This window comes from Anser anser, assembly GCF_964211835.1.
Source record: "Anser anser genome assembly, chromosome: Z".
NCBI lineage: Eukaryota > Metazoa > Chordata > Aves > Anseriformes > Anatidae > Anser > Anser anser.
In genome coordinates, this window is record NC_139723.1 from 15059267 (window position 1) to 15082952 (window position 23686).

The 23686-nt window shown below is 36.8% G+C and overlaps 1 protein-coding gene across 7 annotated transcripts in view; it reads right to left on the reverse strand.

Moving 5' to 3' along the window:
- LINGO2 (leucine rich repeat and Ig domain containing 2) overlaps positions 1 to 23686 on the reverse strand; it is a 538477-nt gene that overhangs the window by 493491 nt on the left and 21300 nt on the right. Inside the window, exons 4-11 of one of the 7 annotated variants that reach the window (XR_014577033.1) lie at positions 13659 to 13727; positions 11204 to 11301; positions 9551 to 9951; positions 3629 to 8212; positions 3287 to 3468; positions 2667 to 2765; positions 2454 to 2514; positions 894 to 1022 (exon numbers count right to left, since the gene is read on the reverse strand). The exons of the other annotated variants lie outside the window; for them this stretch is intronic. The gene's annotated coding sequence lies outside the window, so the exon portion shown is untranslated. The remainder of the gene's footprint in view (positions 1 to 893; positions 1023 to 2453; positions 2515 to 2666; positions 2766 to 3286; positions 3469 to 3628; positions 8213 to 9550; positions 9952 to 11203; positions 11302 to 13658; positions 13728 to 23686) is intronic. 7 annotated transcript variants of the gene reach the window in all.

Here is a 23686-nt window from a genome sequence, read left to right on the forward strand (position 1 = left end):
TTATTTGCCAGAAAAAAGAGCAAGCAGGCACAGAGCCTGGCAGTAATGCAAATCATGTTGCACAACTGTGTTTGAAATGCCCTTATCAGTGATGTAAATAAAGCATCTCAAGAAAGGTATGTGTCCTGGTTTCAGTTAGGACAGAGTTAATTTTCCTCCTAGTAGCTGGTAGGGTGCTATGTTTTGGATTAGGATGAGAAGAGCGCTGATAACATGCTGATGTTTTAATTGTTGCAGAGCAGTGCTTACACCAAGCTAAGGACTTTTCGGCTTCTCGCTCTGTCCTGCCAGCGAGCAGGCTGGGGGTGCAGCAGGAGCTGGGAGGGGACAGACCCAGGACAGCTGACCCAAACTGGCCACAGGGGTATTCCATACCATCTGACGTCATGCTAAACAATATATAGGGGTGGCTGGCCGGGGTGGGGGGCCGGCTGCTCGGGGATAGGCTGGGCATCGGTCAGCGGGTGGTGAGCAATTGCATTGTGCATCACTTGTTTCTTACACATTATTATTAGTAGTACTATTATCATTAGTAGTAGTAGTAGTAGTATTTTCCTGTCTTAATAAACTGTCTTTATCTCAACTCACAGGCTTCACTTTCCCATTTCTCTGCCCCATCCCAGAGAGGGAGGGGGGAGTGTGAGCGAACGGCTGTGTGGTGTTTAGCTGCCGGCTAGGTTAAACCACAACAGTATGACAACAGCAACTAAAGTTAAGTTTTGTTCAAGTACCATTACTGCTCGCATAAAAGCATGCATGCTTCATATAAATACACACATATTTTTAAGGTCACATGGTTGGGTTTAGATGCCCTTGTTATGCATATACAGCTTCCCTGATCTTGAGGAAGACCATAAAACTCTTTTATAGACTGTGGGATTTGTCAGCCTTACTTTAGTCTTCCGTTCTTGGATCAAGGTCCTGGAACACCATGGTTACTCTGAAAACCAATCTAGATTCCAGGCACTCTTCTTTCTTCTTCATCTCTGAGCACCAACAGCCTTTTTTATTGATGAATCCTCCTCATAAAAAATAAAATAAAATACAATACCTCTTTGCCTTTTTAAAAAAAAAAAAAATGTTGGAAGTCATAAGGGAGGGAAAAAAAAAACAAACAACAAAACAATTTGCACATTTCTTTTCTCATCTTAAAATCTGTTTTCATTTAAGGACTTTTTTTTCCCCTCCACGACAGAAAAGAACATAATTACATCCCCATAACACAAAGCAGATCCTCCACCATTTGCAAGTGTCCCAGTCTCATTCTTCCTAAGTGTGCCATCTTGTTCTACCTGTCAGGATATCCCCTATTAAAGTAAGGTAAGGCCCTTAATCCTACAATTAAACAAAAGACCATTCAATATTACGCAGTGCTGCTTTCATCTTCCTTTCTGAACTTTTACAACATTATGTGTAGAATTTGTAAAATGGCCTCAGTCATGCACCCAAACACTCAACATCTCCAGTGGAAACTGAGTCTTTAAAACAACTGAAGAGTAAATGTAACATTACAAAATTTTATGAAAAGAAAGAAAGAAAAGAAATGTGGGAAAGGATCTGATGAGAATGGATTCCAAGCTAACAGAAAATGTGTTTCTAAGGATGAAAAATATCACCATTGGCAACTGAAAGTCTTAGGTGTGAAAGGATCTTGCAAAATGATGTCTTCTATTCTCCTACCTGAAAGCGAGGTTAGTTACATGCACATCCAGTGGCAAGAATACTATCACCTCCTTTAACCAGCTATTATAGTGCTTCCTTAATGCTTCCTTCCTTGATGTGCATTTCCCAAAGCAGCACATCATATCCCACCCAAAGCATTATCTATGTTGAAGAAAGCAGGATTGTTTACATATCTAGCTAGTTATACTCCTGCTCATATATCAGAAAAGGTATTTCATTCATGAATCTTGTTTGAGCTTATGATCCATTATGTCTCTTTCTAAAGAACTGACAGTTATTTGTGTTTGTATAGTTGACTGCTCATAACTAAGTGCAGTACCTTGCAATTGTCTCCATTGAATTGCCCTGTATTTCTTTCAGGCAATTTCTTTTATTTAAGAACAATTGGAAATCTAGTCCCAGCATACCTGCAATATTTCCCAGCTTCCTGTCATCTACAGATTTAGAAAGTATATTCGTGTTCCATGATTCATAGTATTAATCAAAGCAGTAAGAAGAAACAGAATCAGATCTGAACCCAAGCAATACAGAATACAGCCCCCTTCACTGGCTTGTGGGGCAGCATGTCACACCTTGATGCCAGATGAGAGACAATCTGCTTCCAAAGGAAGCCTGCTCCCAGCTTCTTTAAGCTACCTCTGGTTACTGGTGGTTGGCAGTTACTACTGGTTGGCAGCTTCTTTATAGGTCTGCTTTACATGGTCACAATTTACTATTATGCACAGCTATACACGCCTATTTTTTTCTACCTAATTCCAAAGGAATGTTACCATTATGTCCTTCTCACATGTTATATCCTCCTCCTCCTTAGACAGCTCTGATCCATAGTCCCTGCAAATGGACCAGAGTCCACAAATTACTACAAGACATCCAGACTCAGGATTCACATTAAGAGCTGACAAAACTGTATTTGATGAAGGCTGGCTTCTTGTTATCTTAAGTTAAAATTGAAGTAGCCACATATATTTAACATTCAGTATTACCCTGGTCACTTAAAGACATCCTGTATTTAGAGGTCAAAGACCCAGATTGCCATGTTGACCCCTTAATGACTTTTCATTTTTTCTTGTGAAAACTGCTATCTGTTGGAAAAACAATACAAAACAAAACAAAAAACACAGAACATTAACACTTGCTATTTTTTTTTTTTGAAAAGTCCCTCCTTCCCCACCACACACATTTCCTTCATTGCTGAGCTACATAAAAATTGGTGAAAATGAAGTACAAACACCAGTAATGCTGTATACTATGTGGTGTCAAAAATGAAGAGGTGTACTTTGTAAAGGAAACCAGACATCCTAACTGTAGAGGATACAGCCAAATCCTTTCAAAGAGTAAGATGGGAAGGGGAAAAAAGTGACTCACTCTTGCCTTTCAAGAATTAAGAAGAACCAAACACAACCAAGGCAGTCAAAACTTTTTTTTTTTTTCTCCTTTCTATCTTAATTTGGATCCTTGGGGTGTGAGGACAAAGTGAAGACAAAAATAAATAAATAAATTAATTAATTAATTAATTGGCTATGCACTTTTCTCTTTCTCCTGCCTATATAATCAACCGCATTATATAATCAACTGCACAGATAAACTTAGAGATTTCGATTACCTCATTTCTTTGAAGGTCATGGGATTTTCTTCAAGTTAGCATAGCAGCAAATATACGTGAACACAGGCTCTTATAAGCAGGATATTGTAACAGAATTCACTCTGCTATACCCAAACATCATCCTCAAAATTATGGCAAAAGTGATTGCCCTCATCTTTCTTACTAGTAAGTAGTGTAGTAACCTAGAAAAATAAAATTCATTGGTATTAAAACTAATAAGGTAAAATTGAATACATTATAATCTTAATCTCAACTGTTATTCATACATGTCATAAAACATGAGGAAAAGAGATCTTAATTCCACTTAAAAATGTATTTTGAGTTCCAGTTCTGTAAAGATACCTGGTTACAACCACCAATCCATTTCTGTCTCTTTAATACTATTCAGGGACTAAATTAAGCAGAAATCCAATGATTCATCTCTTTTATATCCATGTGGACAGCCTCACCCAGGTGAAACCCATTCAGATCCAAGGGCATGGATCTTTAAATACCTCAACAGGAAGACAGTGCCAATACTACTTTTTGAGCTCAGAATTTTAGAACATCCAGATTTCCTTTTACTCATTTCTTTAAATGATCTGAAATTTCATAAGACATGAACTGAGAAAAATTAAGCATCACTATTTCAATAAAATTAACACTGAACAGAATTCCAGAGATTCTTGTCAAGCATGCATAGTGCATATTTTCATATCTGCATTTTTGAATCACGCAACACTAGTTACGAGTTACGTCTGACAGCTTCACAAGTCACTCATGAATGTCAATACTGTGAATATCATTAAAAACAAAGATATGTACAACAGCAGATCTAAAAGAAGATCTCATATAAAAAGTCCATTGATAAATAGTGTTTGCAATATTTATTGGTAAAAGCAATGTCTAAAACCAACTTTTTTTTTTTTTTTTTTTTTTTTACTCTGGGTCACAATGTTTTCTTTGATGTTTTCTCTGCTGGGGTTGATAAGCCACAAGCTATTTTTCTTCAAATCTATATCTATTTTTAATAAATTGTTGGTATTTTCAACAGTGTAGTCTCATGGTACTTCTACTCAATAGTGACTTTAAGCACAAAATAATGAGAACAAAGAATTTTTCTTGAACTCTGTGTTGATGGATTTGACAAGCCAATATATATTAATCTTGGCATCTACTTGATATACAACTAAGAATGAAACTATGATATTCTTTTCAGCTCATGGTTTGGATCAATACTTACACCTTCAGGGGAAAAAGAAGAAATATCATGAAAGGCTAAAAAGACTGCAAGGTTTCATGAATGGCTTAAGATATTCTGCAATGCCATCAATGTTTCAAATCTGTGCTTTCAAACACATAGAAATTCTGTTTGCATTCTACATGTTTGCTCAGGAACATGCAAGAGACAGAACAAATAAAAATGAAAGACAGTTTTTAAAACTTCCTTAAGCACTGTGTGGGATACAGCATAAGTATCCAAAATTTAAAACGTATAAATAAATAAACAAAAATCTAAAATAATGTAACAGAAATCCAGGGTAAAATAAAAAATGGTTTTATATTGTGGATCATGAGAAATCTTGAATTTCTAATAGATCTGTATCAGAAACCAGAAATACTAAAAATATGCTATAAAACCCATCACTTTGCAAAATAAAATACCTGGGTATCATTCACCAAAAAATGATATACAGATGGGTTAGGCTGTGGAAAATTGAATTATATTTTGAAGAAGGCTTGAATGTCTGTATGTGCATTAAGGGAAAGACAAGTTTTGTGTAGAGACGTGTTTTTTACAAAATTGTTTGGGGAAAAACAGTTACTCAGTAAGGTCTGAAATTTGTAAAAGCTATAAACGACAGCTCAAAAGAGCTGTCTGCTAGATCTCTGCAGTCACTGAAATTAATGAAGTTGCCTCATTAAAAAAAAAAAGAGAGAATTTCCTTTCAACATTGAAGAGCTTTGTTTCTGAATACAGAAAGTCTGCAATGTTTGATTTTTATTTATTTATTTATTTATGCATTTACAGAATAAAAACGTATTTTGAAAGATTTCTGCATTGTTAACCAATTCCTCAATCTGAAATGCTGAAGCGAGACCTTTTGTTCTGTACAGTATCTATAGTACTGGTCTACATCACCGTGTGTTTTTTGTTGTTTTTGTTTTTTGTTTTCAATTTTGCTAGCTAAATATTTCCTTTCTGCTTTAACCTCTCTCTAGGTCTCATCTCCACTTGCAAGAGTTTAGGTTGATTAGCTAACATCTATACTATATGAGACAGCAGATAAATAAAGAATTGTTTCTAGTTATGTACCAAATCAGAGTTAACAATCAGAGTTAAGTAGACTTGAAGGACAGAAGTTCTTTGGGACAGCGATCATCTTACTCTGCCAATGTACAGGGACAGTGTACCACATAAGTAGCTATGGCTCTAGCACTAAAAGAAAGAAAGAAAGAAACAAACAAACAACAAAAAAGAGAATTTTCAAAAAGCAGACAGAAATCGTGTGCTAGGAAACAGAAGCACGGTAATTCTGTAGATTACTCCTGAATAATTTTCTAAGAAGGTGTAATTACCTTCAGTGTTACATACAGGCCTGTCAGTCTGAACTCAGTGCCTGGGAAGCTCACGGAGCAGATTGTCTTGAGTGCCATCACGCAGCACTTACAGGACAACCAGATGATCAGGCCATCAGCATGAGTTTATCAAAGTTGGGTCCCGCTTGACAAACCTGATCTCCTTGAACGACAAGGTGACATGCTCATTGGTGACGGAAACGCTGTGAATGTAGTCTACCTAGACTTCAATAAGGCTTTTGACACTGTTTCCCACAGCATTCTCCTGAAGAAGCTGACTGCTCATGGCCTGGATGGATGTATGCTTCGTTAGATTAAAAACTAGCTGGGAGGCTGGGCCCAAAGAGTTGTGGTGAATGGAGTTAAATCCAGCTGGAGGCCAGTCACAAGTGGTGTCCCCCAGCGCTCAGTACTGGGGCCAGTGTTTTTCAATATCTTTATCAGTTATCTGAATGAGGGGATTGAGTGCATCCTCAGTAAATTCACAGATGACACCAAGTTAGGCGTGAGCGTTGATCTGCTCAGGGGTAGGAGGGCTCTGCAGAGAGACGCAAACCGTATGAGATTCAATAAGGCAAAGTGCTGGGTCCTGCACTGGGGGCACAACAGCCCCAAGCAACAGAACAGGCTGGCGGAAGAGTGCTTGGAATGCTGCCAGGAGGAAAGGGACCTGGGGATACTGGTTGACAGCTGGCTGAATATGAGCCAGCAGTGTGCTCAGGTGGCCAAGAAGGCCAACAGCATCCTGGCTTCTATCAGAAGTAAGTGTGGCCAACACAGGACTTGGGAAGTCATTGTCCCTCTATACTCGGCTCTGATGAATACTCCTTGAATACTGTGTTCAGTTTTAGGCCCCTCACTACAAGAAGGACATCAAGGTGCTGGATTGCGTCCAAAGAAGGGCAATGAAGCCGGGGAAGAGTCTAGAGAACAAGTCTTACGAGGATCTGCTGAGGGAGCTGGGGTTGTTTAGCCCAGAGAAAAGGAGGCTCAGGGGAGACCCTACTGCACTCTACAGTTACCTTAAAGGAGATTATACTGAGACAAGGCTCAGGCTCTTCTCCCAAGCACCAAGTGATAAGACAAGGGGAAATGGCCTCATGCTGTGCCAGGGAAGGTTTAGGTTGGATATTAGGAGAAATTTCTTTACTGAAAGGGTTGTGTGGCATTGGAGCAGGTTGCCCTGGGAAGCAGTTGAATCATCACCCCTGGAGGTCTTCAAGAAAAGTGTAGATGTAGCGTTTAGTGACATGGTTTAATGGTGGACTTGGCAGTGCTGCGTTAAAGACTGGACTAGATGATCTTAGAGGTCTTTTCCAACCTGAATGAGTCTATGATTCTGTGATTTGTTCCAATGTGTACACCAACACAATCTATTATTTTTTAACAATTTTTGTGCAATGCTTAAAGCCCCAAATGCCCAGTTTCACAGCCCTGCCACACTTTCATATAGTTAAACCTCTCTCCACCATGGCTGAACAGACCACAGAAATCACATCAGGAACTTTGCTTCCTTTTCTGTTTTTTAATTTTTTGGTTGCTTGTTTTGTTTCAAGATAAGCCTCATCACAACCCAACTATACAGCAAGTTAAACATAGCAGATAGGAGAACTGCAATAGTAAGGAAAAAGCAGTGAAGACTTTTTATTGACTGTGACATGCTTCTGCTCAAAAATTACTGATTGTTTTTAATTCCCAGTAGACCAGAAAAAAGTCACAATTTAAAGAACCTTCAAAATACCCCTTCTTCTCCTAACCTTTCTGCCTGGTTTACATTGGCTGGATATCTTGGAAATGAAAGCAAAATTAAGACCCCCTGCATGGAACTTAGAATTCCCTGTGAAAAACACTGTCTGAACATCAGAAATGTGTTCTTACTGTGAGGGTAACTGAACACCAGAACCAGCTGCTCACAGATGTTTTGGAGTCACCCTCCTTGCAGACCTTCAAAAGCTGCCTGGACTTGGTCCTGGGCAACCTGCTCTAGATAGCCCTGCTTGAGCAGGGCAGTTGGACCAGTTAACCTCCAGAGGTCTCTTCCAACCCAAACTATTCTGGAATGCTCTGATTCTTTCCTGTCTTTACAACAAGTAAAGTTAATGCTTGGCAGTATTCCTCCAATAATAACTGGGATATTTGAGAAGACAAGAGCTGGAATACTTTGACAAGTTTTCTACCCTGCTATGTGAAAGTAGGCTGAATTCTTACTTGGCATAAGCAGGTTATTCATTCTTTATACCAGCTCGGCTCTGCTGTGCTGAAATGTTCAAAACAATGAAAACCTCATTTCCATATCCCATGCACAGACCTCATGTTTGGCTGAAAATCAACATTCTTCTCCATGCTCTGCTTCTCAACCTCATCATCCTGGTAATAAAAAAGCAGAACAAAACCTCTGATTTAAATGATTCTTAGCTTAATCTAGTTCTCATTTGTTTTCTGTCTCCACCAATGGTATTAAACACTGAAGTCAAAACAAAAATAATCAGAACAGCTGGCATAATTAAGAGAAATATGTTTTTTTTCCTTAAATCCCACTTATAAGTATCTATTAACACTTTTAACCCAGCAACAAGACTTCCCTGCAGGGTTGAAAACAAGATAATTATTTACATCTCTTCCTAGACCAGGGAATAAGTGTAGCATAGATACACCAAATCACAGAATGACAGAATATCCCGAGTTGGAAGGGACCCAGAAGGATCACTGCACCCAACTCCTGGCTCCACACAAAGCTACCCCAAAATGAATCCCTAAGTCTGAGAGTACTATCCAAATATGTCTTGAACTCTGGCAGGCTCGGTGCTGCGACTAATGCCCTGGGGAGCCTGTCCCAGCACTGGACCACCCTCCTGATGAAGAACCACTTCCTAAGACCCAGCCTGACCCTCCTCTTTCCCAGCTCCATGCCATTCCCTCTGGTCCTGTCGCTGTCCCCAGAGAGCAGAGCTCAGCGCCTTCCCCTCCGCTCCCCTTGTGAGGGAGCTGCAGGCTGCCATGAGGCCTCCCCTCAGCCTGCTCTGCTCTGGGCTGAACAAACCCAGGAATATCAGCCACTCCCTCATATGTCTTCCCCTCCAGATCCTTCACTATCCTCGCTGCCCTGTTTTCAACACTGTAGTAGTTTTATGTCCTTATACTGTGGTGCTCCAAACTGCACACAGTACTAGAGGTGAGGCCACACCAAAGTAGATTAGAGCAGGACGATCACTTCCCTCAACCAGCTAGCTATGCTGGAGACTGCAGTGCTGGTCTCCAGCCTATTGACCCCTAGTCTTTATGTATATTCAGGATTGCCCATCCCTGGCACTTGCTCTTGCTAAATTTCATATGGTCAGTGATTGCCCAGCCCTCTTTATGTCAGGTTCTCTTTGCAAGGCTTCTCTGTTCTCAATCGAGTCACCAGCTCCCCCTAATTTAGCATCATCTGCAAACTTACTGCATACTTCACTCCTGTGACCAGAGCATTTATAAAAACTTTGAAGAGAACTGGCCCTAACATGGAATCCTGCAGAAGCACACTAGTAGCTAGCCACTAGCTTGATGTAAACCCATTTATTATAACACTTTCGGCCCAAGCTATCAGCCAATTTTTCACCCATCATGTTTTGTACTTGCCCAGTTATATGCTGGACAGTTGTTCCAGAAGGATACTGTGAGACACAAAATCAAAAGCTTTGATTAAAACAAACAAACAAAACACACCTACTAGCTTCCCTTGGTCAGCATGACTCCCGGAAAACAGATAAATTTATCATTTTTGACAGCAGAAAGAACATAACAGTGGTCTGAGTTTCAGTAGGATTTTATGCTTGCCAGTAAATGTATTGATTGCATGGCTGAAAAAAAATACAATCAGCAAATCACAGGTCATTCTTAAAAGCCTTTTTCTTAACAGAGATATGACTCTCAGTGTATCTACTTTGGAACATGGCTAGCTGAATGTCTCATGACAGTTATCTCCCTGGAAATACAGAAAATGAAAATATGTACCTTAGGAAGGAATTTCACATTGCTTGCACTGCCATCTCAGAGATGTGAAGCAGCATAGATAACTTTTGCGTCACTGATTTCAGTTACTCTCTTACCAAATACACAGCCAATACCTAATTAAAAAACATATTAAGTGGGCAGTGAGGTACAAAATATAATCTTAAAATCTAATTTACCTGGCACCTAATTCACTGCTTTCTTTTCAAAAATGGATGTCACAGTTTAGAAACCACAATTTTAAACAGCCTTATATTTAAGTGCAATTTCACTAGTTTAATATCTCTGGAAATTGCTTTTGTAAACACAGACTCTAATGACATATTATGCCATGGAACTGTCTTGAAATACCGCTCTATAACGCTGGCCTCACCATGACAGGTTAATTATGAAAGCAGCCCAAGAGATTTAAGAATTAGCCAGTTGTCTTTGGTGGATTAGCAAAAGAAAATAAGTTTTCTATACATAAGAATGCACTAAATAAAAAGCAGTGTTTCAATTTTATTTTCGTAAGTGACAACAGGCATTCCACAGCACACAATATACATTTGATATTTTTTTCTAGGTTTCTTTCATTATATTGCTGTCAATATTAAAGAGCTTTAGGCAAAAAGGAGATAAAATAGTTTTCATTTAAGCTTGCAGCTTTCTCAGTCTGAAGCAAGAGGTAAAAGTTGCTTGTTCTGTGATAGCATCTTTTTTTTGGTTTTGTGCATATACATTAGAAACCCCTAAATAAATAGAAAACCAATATATCATTTTTTTCCACTGAATATTTCCTTATTAACACTTAAGTCCGAAGGCCTTCATAAACTCATTGTATCCTTGGTTAAGTAATATAACTACAGAAATCTGGCCACTCATTTAGAACTATCCTAACTCTTCAGTGTGTTGGCGAGTTATCAATAAAAAATTTTTAAAGAGAAAATCCAACAGTTGCTGGATTATAAGGGCATATAAACCCATGTATAAATAACATGTATTACTAGTACTGCTTACTGTTTCACCAGTCAGTAGTTACACAGTCCAAGGCCCTGGGGTGAATTTAAATCCTCAAAGTATTTTCACACATTCTTTATTTTACTTGTATTAATCATACAAGAAATTGTATGTCAAATCGTATGTAAAAAAAAAAAAAGAGAGAGAGAAAATTGCCAAGTCAGTTTAAACACATGAAAGGAGTTTAAAATATATGGTTTGTGTCAGGGGCCAGCACACAGCAGAATTCCTGGAAAGTATTACTGAATTTAAGGATTTTGTTTGGCCTTCTATTATAAGTGCATTATCACTCGCTTCCACAGGCTTATTATTGTTGATAACTATTGCTCATCTAACAGAGTGATGAATCATGCAGTCTTAAATAATTACTTTATATATTTATGTTCTTCTGTGTAGGATGATCTTTGCTGTTAGCAGATGAATCATGACTCTCAGCTGAAGGTGGGCAAAGCCCAGCAGAACAGCCCCTATGGAGGAAGTGTTATATCAGCCACACAGTATTCTTGTTTCCTTACTACAAACTCTTTTAACTCTTAAGTATTAGACACTAAGATCAGGAGAAAGTAGAAGGCACAGAAAAATAATTCTGAGATATTCCTACTCATAAAAGACTTCTTTTGGCATCAGTGATAGCTACCAAATTCAACGTGCTCATTTCAAAAAAGTAACCTTTAAAGATTATATAAATGTGATATTCAAAGAGTTTACTGAACAAACAGACAAAAGAAAATCACAAACAATCTTAAAAATTAGTAAGTTAGCTACAAATGAATTAATATTTTTTTTTTCAGAAACAGAAGCAGTGAACCATGGCAAAGCAATATTGCTGGTTATGCACATGTAGACAAAATGCAATGATACTTGCTAATCCTAGTCTTGATAAGTGTAGCTTCTGAGTAAAACAGTGCTGTAGGAATTAATCTCCTGAAATCACTAAAGTCATGGGAATTAAAAAGCTTCCTCTGACTTCAACATCAAGAGGTTTGAGTTGTACACACTGGCTATACTACTTCAACAAGCACTGCAGTGAATCTGTACAGCCAAATAATTCACACCTTCATAATTCAGGAAACTTAACTATAGTCTAGGTCTTATCTGGCCCAAGAGTCCAAATGTCCAGAGGTGGATGTAAATCACTTCAGTTTCAACAAAGCCATCCACCCTGAGACTGCTGTGGACAGCTGGGCTGAAGCAAAGAACAACTGAAGACAGCTACGAGGTTTGCATCCAAGAAATCACACTCCTATTCAAAACAACGACATTAGTGTGGACACAACCCCATAATGGCAGACGGCAAAACTAATTAGTGATCCTAGTCCAAAAGAAAAACTCTGCTGTAAATAAAGTACATTTAAATTGTATCAGTGTCATTTTGTTGTAATGAAGATTCATGATCTACAGAAACTAGTATCTAAAATATATGTATCTATGAACTGTCAAATGAATTTTAAAAGAATGGCAATAAAAACATTATTGAAAAATACTACACTCTGCTTTTCACAACAAGCTATTACATAGACCAAATTTATCCAGAGCTTATAAAAAATGGAAGTGTGATGTTAACTAACTACTACAGCTTCTCCGAAATGGGGAATTGGTTCATAGATCAAATTCCTCAAGAAGAGGAAAAAGCCTGCCAAAAACCTCATACAGTCTCTGTGCATCATCTGCATTAGTGAGGGTGCTCCATTTACAAAGAATCAGCGGCAGGGAAAAATACGACACTCATGAAATTTAGAATCCCTTTCTAGTTCTTTTTGAATGATTTGTAGAAGCAACATTATTCACTGCTCTAAGAAAGGACAGGCACTGTGTTTCCATATAAGCTACTAACAGGTAATGTGTGTTTCTATGGTTTCTGTCATGCAGCATGGAGAGGGGATGTATTAGTTTCCCATAAATACACTACTGTCAAGGTGTAAATGAAATAGAGTATCATTTATAACAGACACATTGACATACTCTTTAACTAGATCATTTTGAACAAAAATTCTTTAATAAATATGTTTAAAAAAGATTAATCAGAGGCAGGTTAGATCGATATACACTTAATTACGAAACAGCACTTTTCAATTTCACCTAATTATATTTCTGTATTCTGCTTCTATAAAAAACAATTTATTTATTTTTATACCTCTCTGGAAATTCAGAGTAACAAAAAGAGAGCAGATTAACCTTCCTGAAGTTTATGGGGAGTCTGCATTGTGTAAGGATCCACATGAACTTGACTGCAAGAAAAATTTACTCCTACTTACGAGGAACGGCTAAGGGAGCTGGGATTGTTTAGCCTGGAGAAGGGGAGGCTCAGGGGTGACCTTATCACTCTCTATAGGTACCTTAAAGGAGGCTGTAGCGAGGTGGGGATCGATCTATTCTCCCACGTGCCCCGTTCTAGGACAAGGGGGAATGGGCTAAAGTTGCACCGGGGGAGGTTGAGGTTGGATATTAGGAAAAACTTCTTTACCAAAAGAGCTGTTGGAATGGGCTGCCCAGGGAAGTGGTGGAGGCACCATCCCTGGAGGTATTTAAAAGACTTTTAGATGTAGAGCTTAGTCATATGGTTTAGAGTAGAACTTGTTAGTGTTAGGTCAGAGGTTGGACTAGGTGATATTGGAGGTCTCTTCCAACCTAGATGATTCTGTGATTCTGTGATATTTGAAATTTTATTTTGATGAAATACATACATGCATCTGACATATTTGATTTGATCCTACTAGAAGCCCAGTCATTACAGACATTAGAAAGTTATATAGCACTGATAGTTTTCAACACATTTGCATTATCTTTACTTTAAAAGCAGATTTATAAAAATTTCTTCCATTACCTAGAATCATAGAATCATAGAATATCCTGAGTTGGAAGCGACCCATAAGGATCATCGAGTCCAAATTACCTGTAATTTTAATTAACAGAAACATACAAAATTACAGAAATTATTAACAACAAAATACAACATAATTTCATACCAAATCAAACTAAGCAAGTATTTTACCATCAAGGTAAATATGTTGTATTTTACTAATGAGGAAACTAAGGAAAAAAGTATACTAATATTATAGTTATCCAAGCTGACAAGAACTTAAAATTAAGAGCAGCAGATGAATGTTAACACTAAAAAATTGTTACAGAAAGCATGACGTAGGCTAAAATAGAGGCTACAACTATATATAAATAGAGGCTACAACTAAATCTCATCTTCTGCATATCAGGCTTCCAGGTAAAAATCACTAGATCAGTCTAACTTACATCAGAAACAAAATTTTCACCTTGTACAAACTATGCAGTAAAATGACTATTTTCTCACTGCAGGAAAGGGAAAAAATTATTGCAATTAAACTACATATAATAAATATAATAAATTAAAATAAATATAATAAATTGCAATTATCATTGCAAAACTGCCAGAAAACGTATATTTTACTTTGTTCTGTGATTTATCTCTCATTTCCAATTCAGTTCAAAATACAATGATGCTGACTAATGGCCTGAAACACAGGAGGTGACTGCATGAATTGAGATAGTTAGTTTAGATCAAAACTACTAAATTCAACTTTTAACCCTAAGTGATGTTTGTATCATCCCAAGATATTATCTATCCCTAGGATTAAATTAAAAGATAGATCTGATAAAAAACATACTAAATCATACTTAAAAATCACACCATCAATCACTAGAAGTAGTTCATTTGGTTAAGTATGCCCTCCTTTTGACATATGTAAGATGGTCATTTGACTTACCTGAATCTAGTTTAGATTAATACAATTACACAAAAAGAAAATGTTTCATTACAGAACTCTTTGAACAAGGTATTATTACAAAGAAGTTACTTCTTTGACATACTGCGTCTGAAATTATCAGTCAGAAATGGAGTATTACATCCATGAGAAATTGCTCAGCAGGGTTTGGCCTTGCTTCTGTAATACTCTTTGAACTTCTCCTATTGTATTTAAAATGACCTTAAAACATTTTAAAATACTATTAATTAATACAGAGAACAATGCTAGAGCAGTCAGGAAACCTATTACTTTTACTGTGGAAAAGAAAAATTCTGAAAGGGAGTACTGAAACAAGGAGTTAGTAAGACTTAACACCCTACTTTGCTCTATTGCCTCAATTTACTTTGGTAAATTTCAGGTTATCAAAAAGAAAACAAACACCTCTTGTCAGTCACATGTTTGAAGGCTGTATGTGAGGCAGAAGAATATTTGCAACCACACAAAGCAGTGTATATACTACGTGCCCTGAAGGAGCATATTATAGAGAAAGGTGAAACCACGACATAACAAACACACCCAGACCTTTCTTCAACATTCACATTTTAATGACTCACATTTTTAAAAGCACAGGCACGGTTAACTCCTTTTAAATAAGCTTCAGGGGTCAATACCTTACTTACTGATGTCTCTCAAATTTTTATCTAACAGTGAGAAGTGGAAAGCCAGCATACTTATGCTGAATCAAGATATTTTCTCATCATAAAAACACATGATTATCACAAATTTGAATGAGTAATGTGCAGATTTACAGGCTATGGACTGTTGTGTCACATCACAGACTCAAATGACTGGGTCACAGTCTTATAGTTCTTACATTACCTCATTTGAACAGGACTAGCCCATGCTGTACAGTTTCCAAAGAACTTACAAAGCAACCAGTTAGTTTTCTGTTTTTTGTTGTTGTTGTTTGTTTTTGTTTTGTTGTTTGTTGTTTTTTTTTTCCTCATTCTGTGTAGGGAAAGGAAGAAATGGAATTCATACCTCTATGTAAACACCTTATTTATTGATGTCTTTCTTGTGGAGGTTTATCCTTGTACAGAAATATCCACACACCAAACTAAGAAGTATTCTTCAGTTCAGCCATTGCAGGCTGAACAATGTATTATCACCTCATACTAAGATATTTTTCACTACACTGAAAACATTAGAGGTTTTTAAAAAAAAATTTTTAACCATCAGTCTAGATATATACATTCTAGATAGGTAATTTTCGGCCTGTATTTTCAAATGCATATTTTGTATTCATTTGTATGAAGTCTGCATGCTCACCATCTGACTGGGTGTATGAATGTTTTATGGGAATACATCTCAGTGCAGGAGGCACAGAAATTAATTTACACAAGCAAAGTGCTGCAGCTTTAGCTTTTTGAATTCCTCAATGGAGTACACTTTTTTGAAAGGTAAAAAAGAGGTCATATCTGACAGAAGAATTTTTTCTTATTAGGAAACAAAAGCTATTTGCTGTCCAACTTAGTTTTGCAAGAAGTATTTTGATGATTTACTGTGTTATTACTTGCTATAGTTATTGAAGCTGTGAGGTGAGTGATCTGGAAGTCATTTCCCTTTATTTAATTGCCGAAGTATACCTGCAGCATGTTAGCCTTTGGAATCCTTATTTGTTTCTATTTGATTTCTATTTGTGAAGTCTTTCATGGAAGTTTAGTTTCCTAAAGGGGAAAAAAATGGAATGAGAGAGAACACCACTAGACTAGACAAACCAGAGAACTTTAATCTCTAGACTGCAAAACTGTTTGCAGTAATAAAACCAGGATTTTTGCAGATTTTGAAAGCCTCAGGTGACAGTTCAAAAATTTCTGTATAAGATCTTAGTATCTCTTAGATCATCATTTATTTGTATGCCTTAATTAAAATCATATTCCTCTTATTCCTTCTGCTAGATACAATTCCAAGCAGCCACATACATGTAGGGGAACTTTGTTCTCCTGAGAAACAGATCTACCTGGAGATGAAGCACTATACCTCAACTAGTTCTATAGATCCCTGACAGAACAGAAAGTGAGGTTTTAAAAGTCTTAGGAAATTCTGACTTTCTTTTTTTCTTATTATTTAATACTGTGAAATATCATCACAGATAGCATTGCATAGGCCTTTGGTTATTCCCTCTTAAATTACCACTACTAAAGTAAGGGGGGGGACCAAAAATGTAATCTTCTTTTAGGGTTACTGTGGTGAACTTTTTGAAATTAACAGCAACAGTCCTTATCTTCACTGAATTTAAGATGCAAAAATTAACTGCGTATCCATGTCCGCACATGGACATACCTCAACTGTTTAGTGAGATAATTTTACCTGTAGTCTTGTATGCAGTATTTTATGTCTATTAAATATCTTAGAAAAATTTAACTTTTTTAAATGCAAAATTCTCTGCCTGTTATAGAAGTGAAAAACAGCTTAGAAGTTTGCATGATTAGGACTATATGAATTAGTAAGGAATACAGAATCAGGCTGAAAGGAAATCACGGTCTTCAAGGTATCTGGTTATACTTGATATATTTATTAAAATGTTATTAACCAATTGTTTACTAATCAAATTCAGTGCTGGAACCTACTGAGTATAAATTCAGGTTTCACATTATAGCCTATACCTATATATTGCTAAATTCTCTTTAACAAAATCAGTTTCTAAAAATAATTCAGGATTGTAAGAGGTTTTTCATGAGCTGGCTTGAATTCTAGATAAGAATACCAGAAGTTCTTACCAAGTTTAGCATTACAGAAATATTTTTTCTGATACTCTAATGTTTTACTACATGAGTTTATGAATTTAAACTAGTCAAAAATTAAAATTGATTTTTAACAGAGAACTGACAGAGACTTTCAGCATAACTGGATGTATTTTTTTTTTCCTTTCAGAAAATGAGCAAAAATCCAGTGGAAATTATTTTCTGCCAAAGAACATGACAGAAAACCAAATGTCAGCATCACATTCATCAGCATTCTGATTAGAGTTGCCTCTGCAAAGATACAGTAGGCAAGCCACAACTGTAAAAACAAACCACATGTTTTGAAGGTTGTTGTTTTTATTCTTCTGGGGCTTTGAGAGACCAGCCCAAAGAACTTACAAGCTTTTCTGTAAAATATGCTGAGGAACAGCTATTTACTTGACAAGGTCTCCATGCCTAAAACATCTCTATAGTTTTTGATCAGGTAATTGCTGAATTAAAGTCAGCTGGAGAGGCGAACTAGTACTGCAAAGAAGACAGCAAGCAGCCATTGTTTGTGGTATACGTGAACATGATTCACACCTGTACTGTTTTTCAAGGGAGAGGACAAGCCATTTGGTATATTCTACTGCAACAGTCATCGTCTATACCAGCACTGAAATTAGAACTACTCCTTCATAAATTAGAAGTGTCATCTGAGAGTAGTCTGGAACCTCTGTTTTCATAATACAAATGACTTGGATAAATCAATGTGCCCTTATTAAACACATTAGCTGTCCAAACTACTAATTCTGGTAATAAAATGAAGGTTATGCTAATTTATTTGGTAAAAAGGGATTCAAATAAAATAATGACAGAATTACAGAGGCTGAATCCTGTTAAGTGGGAATTCCTCCATCATATAAAACACTGTAACTGACAACAGAGGTGCTGAAATCTGTTGTGTACCTAGGGCATTACTTTTAGAAATGAAGACTTCCTACAGAGAACATAACAGGCTGGATCATCCTTTTTTTTTTTTTTTTTTTTTCTTTTCCTAATTCTTCTAAGTTCATGCCTCCATGTCTTAACTCTGTATTTGTATTTTAAATCTGTATTTGTTATTTTCTTTCATTTTCATTAAACCACTTGCATTTAATGTTGGCGTTGGTTTTCTTTATTTGTTTGTTCCAGTGCCTAAGTGATTGCAATCTATCTACTGGAAGGCTAGATTACAGTGAAAATTTCGGAACATTTTTAATTAAATTAAAATACTTCTTGATTTAGAGCTTTGATTTAGAGATTTTCATTATTCTCTTGGATCTACAGGAAAAAAAAAAAGGCAGAAAATTTGAAATCACGTCTTTTCCACAAGTACTCATAAATGAAACACCAGTGCAGTTTGATGCACTAGTAAACTGCTGACTTCATTTATACGGAGATGATTTAAAAGCTGTGAAATTTGGTTTCACTCAAGAAGTAAACTATTCATTAAATCAAATAGTTTTAACTAAGCTTCCCTAAACCTCGGAGGTTAAACACTCCGGGAATCACAAGTTACCTATGATCATATCCCAATGAATGACTCTTAATATTTCACTTTGAGCACTAATTTAATTATTAATTATTGCCTTTTATCTTAGACTCTTTCTTCCAGAAGTACCAAATGAATATGCTTGTATGTATCCATGATTCTTTTTCTTATTATTAGAGAAAACACTTTGAAATTAAGAGACCTGCCAGACTGAGTGCTTGATGAAAGCTTGGCATGTATTTAACCAGCAGGCTACTCATTACTAGGCACTCACGTAATAAGACAACTTTAAGCACCCCATTATCTCAGGGACAGTTGCTCTACTGCGCAGTGCAGCAATTCTAATACAACTACCAGGTATCATTTTAGTCATGCCAATACATATTGACGAATGACTTCTCAACTTTCCTCCTGGACGCATTGCTTTCAGGAAAGCAGGATGCTTGATGTTTCAATCAGCAAAGGCAGTGAACTAACACCTCTGAGCTTTGCCAAGCAATGACCCAACTACAGAGACAATGACTGCTGACACTGTTACGTTCTGCTGTGCCAATTTTTACCTTCTTCACTTCTTGCTGTGCCTTCCAGACCATGTCATTGAGAAACAGAAAGACTGGAAAGGAAGCAGTAACAGCAGAAAAAGCCATACAAGACACTGACACAGTTTATTGACCTGGTAAGACATGTAAAAGTGGTTTAAGAAACAACTAACATAGGAAAGCACTTCACAGTTCTTATCTGAATATCCAAAATATCACATTACTAGACTCCAGAAGTAATTTTCTCTCTAATAACTTTATTTTCAGTAAAGACAATGAGTATAAAGAGAAGATTATATAAATGTAAAGGAGAATTGTTACTGGAAGGTACTACCTGCACAAAATTTTAGAATGACTTTTTAGAAGCACTTACTCAGAATATGCAGAAATTACTTTCAGAGGTTAGTATGTTTAAACATCATAAATCTCCAATACATAACATCTGTTATAATGACAGAAGATAACAGATATATATATTTTTTAAAAGCTTCACTTTTATTTCAGGATGTCATCTCCACAAAACTATAGAAGGGGGGTCACTTCTCCCCTTCTATAGTCACCTGTCACCTTTCCTTTGGCCTGCTTCTGGATAGGTGAAACCAACTATCAGCAGACTCCCAACTACTGTACTTAATTTTGTGAGATACATGGTTGCCCCTTTTGTGTGGCATTAACAAACACAATTATTCATAAATCTTGAAATAAAAATACAATTTTCTTCTTACTAAACTTACTGTAATTTTGATATGTTGATCCATTCTTTATGATTATACATAAAATATGTACAATCTGGGTTTTACTCCAGTTGCAAGCCTCTTTTAAGTTTATTAATTAGTAGAAATATTCCAATGTTCAGAGTTAGTAGCATAGACAAACTTTAGGAACTGGTATTTTGTTTTGTTTTGAAGTCTTACCAATCTCATTAAATAAGAATTATTTATTTTTTCCTCCAAAAGGTTACTTTTAGCCATGTGATTTACCCTTTCCTTGGAGGGAGGAGAACACAGCTAACTGTTTGCTCACCTCCTTTACAGCAAAGAGCCTCAACAACTAAAGGAAAACCTCTTTACAAAAGAAGAGATATTAGAGACTAACTATGGTACTGAAGGAGAACTACAGACTGAACATGCAAATGAAAACAAATCAAACTACAAAATGGTCAGCTATCCCATGTCAAGAAAGGAAAGACCAGATTATTTAACAGATCAAATTATGGAAAATTGTGATAAAAAAGACGTAGCTAGAAATAACCAGTGTGATAGAGTTGAAGAACTAGCCTATTATCTTCAGAAGAAAAAACATTTTCTCATCAGAAAAAGGAAGTCTGTTCTCCGGTAAGTGTTTACTATGGAACAGAGATGGATGTTGGTCTACAGCAGGTTCAACGTGAGCCAGCAGTGTGTCCTGGCAACCAAGATGGCAAACTGCATTTTGGGGTGCGTAAGTAAGTAACAGACAACAGTCAAGAGGTGATTCTCCTGCTAGATTTAGGATTCCTGTGGCCTCACCTTGTGCAGTCCGGTGTGCAGTTCGGGGCCCCACAATATGAAAAGGATGTTAAAACACTTGAAAGCATTCAGAGGAGCGTAACAAAGCTGGAGAAAGTGCTGTAGGGCATGTCCGATGAGGGATGGTTGAGGACACTTGAGTTGTCTAATCTGGAGAAAAGGAGGCTGAGAGGCAACCTCATTGCTAACTGCAACTTCCTGAGGAGAGGAAGCAGAGAAAGAAGCGGGTCTCTTCTCCGTGGTGACCTATGACAGGGTGCAAGAGGACAGCACACAGCTGCACCACGGGAAGTTCAGACTGGACATGAGAAAAAATTTCTTTACCATGAGGGTGGTCAAATATTGGAACAGGTTTCCTAGATGGTCGATGCCCTTATCCTGTCAGTGTTCAAGAGGCATTTGGACAATGCCTCAATAATATCTTTTAACATCTGGTTAGCCCTGAAGTGGTTAGGCAGTTGGACTCTTTGAATGTTCCTTCCAAATGAACTATTCTATTCTGTATAAGATGGAGTGATGTTACTGACAAAGAGGATATAAAAATCAATGCCCTACTGTATTCTGTAGCCTACTGCTCTTAAAGAACAGTGAGAGCATTTTAAGGATGCTGCAGAGACTGAAGCAAACAGTGGAACCTCATCACAACATTTCACGTGACTATGACTCTTTCCTAAGGAAATACAGGAATGAAGACAGGGCAAGAAGGGGACTGGACAGCCAAAGGTTTCTTCCAACCTAAATTGTTTTATGATTTATGACAGGACCCACCATCTGTATCTTCAGCATCAAGTACTTACACGTTAAAGGAATGATATCAACATCAAACTGATGGATGCACTAGTCTCTGAAGAAGAAATGGTTCTGTATCATAGATTTATAGGTGAGAGTCAGCTCAGACTGGCTGTATATAAGGGCTAGTAATCCACATTCAGAACTGACCTTCTTAAGTAGAATATAAAATCAAGTACAATAGTAATCAATGGCAATATAGAAAACAAGATAATAACTGTTTAAGAATAGGCAATGCAGCAGAATCTCTGGATCAAGGAACTATGATTCAGAAATGGCAATGAAACTAAAGGTAGATAAAAAAAATCATCTCTTGTAGCTACAATCTGATGGGAAAATTCTTGGAACTGTATTCAGTAACACCAGCAACAACATCACTCCAAACAATGAATGTGTAACATTTCAAAATGTCACCCCCTGTATTGTTATCAGATGAGTAGGCAGAGTCAGGTAGAGCAATAAGTGCCTCAGTATGTTTCTGAAAAGGCTCTGCCTGAAAATGAGTGGACAGATTCAACAATGGGTAAGGACATGGTGTTAATAGTCTACTACCAGAGGAAACTAACACCAGGAAGAAATACAGCAAACTTCAGAATTTTGTGTTCTTGCTATTTTTAAGGCAACTATTCCTAACTGACAATCCAAAATATTTCAATGCTAAAGAAATTAAAGCAACACAACTCAGAAAGTGAATAAAGTTACATATATATATATGTATAAAATTTCACAATTCTATTAAAACTACTTTTAATCATAGAACAATGTGATTAAACACATTAGATACCTTACAGAAAACCACATACCAAGAAGAAAACAGAGCTGCATAGTATGCACATATACCCCAAGTTTAATCTCATTTAAAATTCAAGCATGAACGAAACAGTATAGAAGTTAATAAAAAACTTTCTCTAATAACTCTTTCATGTATATCCCACTCAATGACATTTTGGATAAGATTTCTAAGAAATTCATGCAAAATTAATTTGAAGGAGAACTAGATGTCTTCAGACCTTGTACCTTAATTTGCTTGACATTTTCACTCTATTCGTTTAACTAACAGAATAAGCTGAATCCTTATTTCATCTCAAATGTATGCCCACACCAACAGAAATGTTTCTTGGTCTTCTAAATTAATTTCAGAACTTATTGTAGTAGCTGAAATAATATATTCCATTCACCATTATTATCATGTTCACAGTTGTGGATTTAATATGACAAAGGAGGAAATGTCCATTGTAAGATGTTCTTTATCAGCTATCTGAGCTGTGTATTTTCCCCATGTATCATGAACCATGTTTAGCTGCAGAAACATGAAAAACAGTAAGTTATCTTTTCATGAAAAAGACCTACACATCTCCACTTCAAGATTTATCCCACAAAATCAGTGTGTGCAGTCATGAGTATATATATAACTGACTTACTTGCTTTCAAGTGACTCAGATCATCCACATGAGATTCAGTAACCCATGGACAGATATAAGAATTCACGGTCACAATGTACTGCACAGACCTAATTTCCTATCTTTAAACAGGCATCTGAAGAGCTACCTGACTGTGTAAATTCATTATCCTTAAAAAATAACTGTTAATAACAAAGTTCTGACTCTTCTCTATCAAAACGGATAGGGCACTGATTTTCACTGTGAATTTCTTCTGAACAGTTGCCCAGGTGCTAAGTAAACTCTGCATATGTCATTGCTAAGGCTTCTCAGCATGGTTAGTATAGCCTGCCTCTCAAATGCAGCAAATGGCATATATCAAACCAAACATCAACATCAGCAGTTTCGGGCTCTCCTCTTGATACAGGAGGAAAAGGCTAGAGAAAGAATTGATAGTGATAGAAAAATAGAAGGAATTTTTGAGTTGTTGGAATCTTCAACTCTCCAAAGAATTCACAGAAGCTATTCTTACTTGTACCACCTGAATCCCAAACCTGCTTACATAAACAATTCACAACTAGCTAAATAAACTGTTTGAAAGTAGTAACTTTATTTCCCACCTAAACAAAGGAGTATTATTATGGCAATCTAAAATTCTTCAATA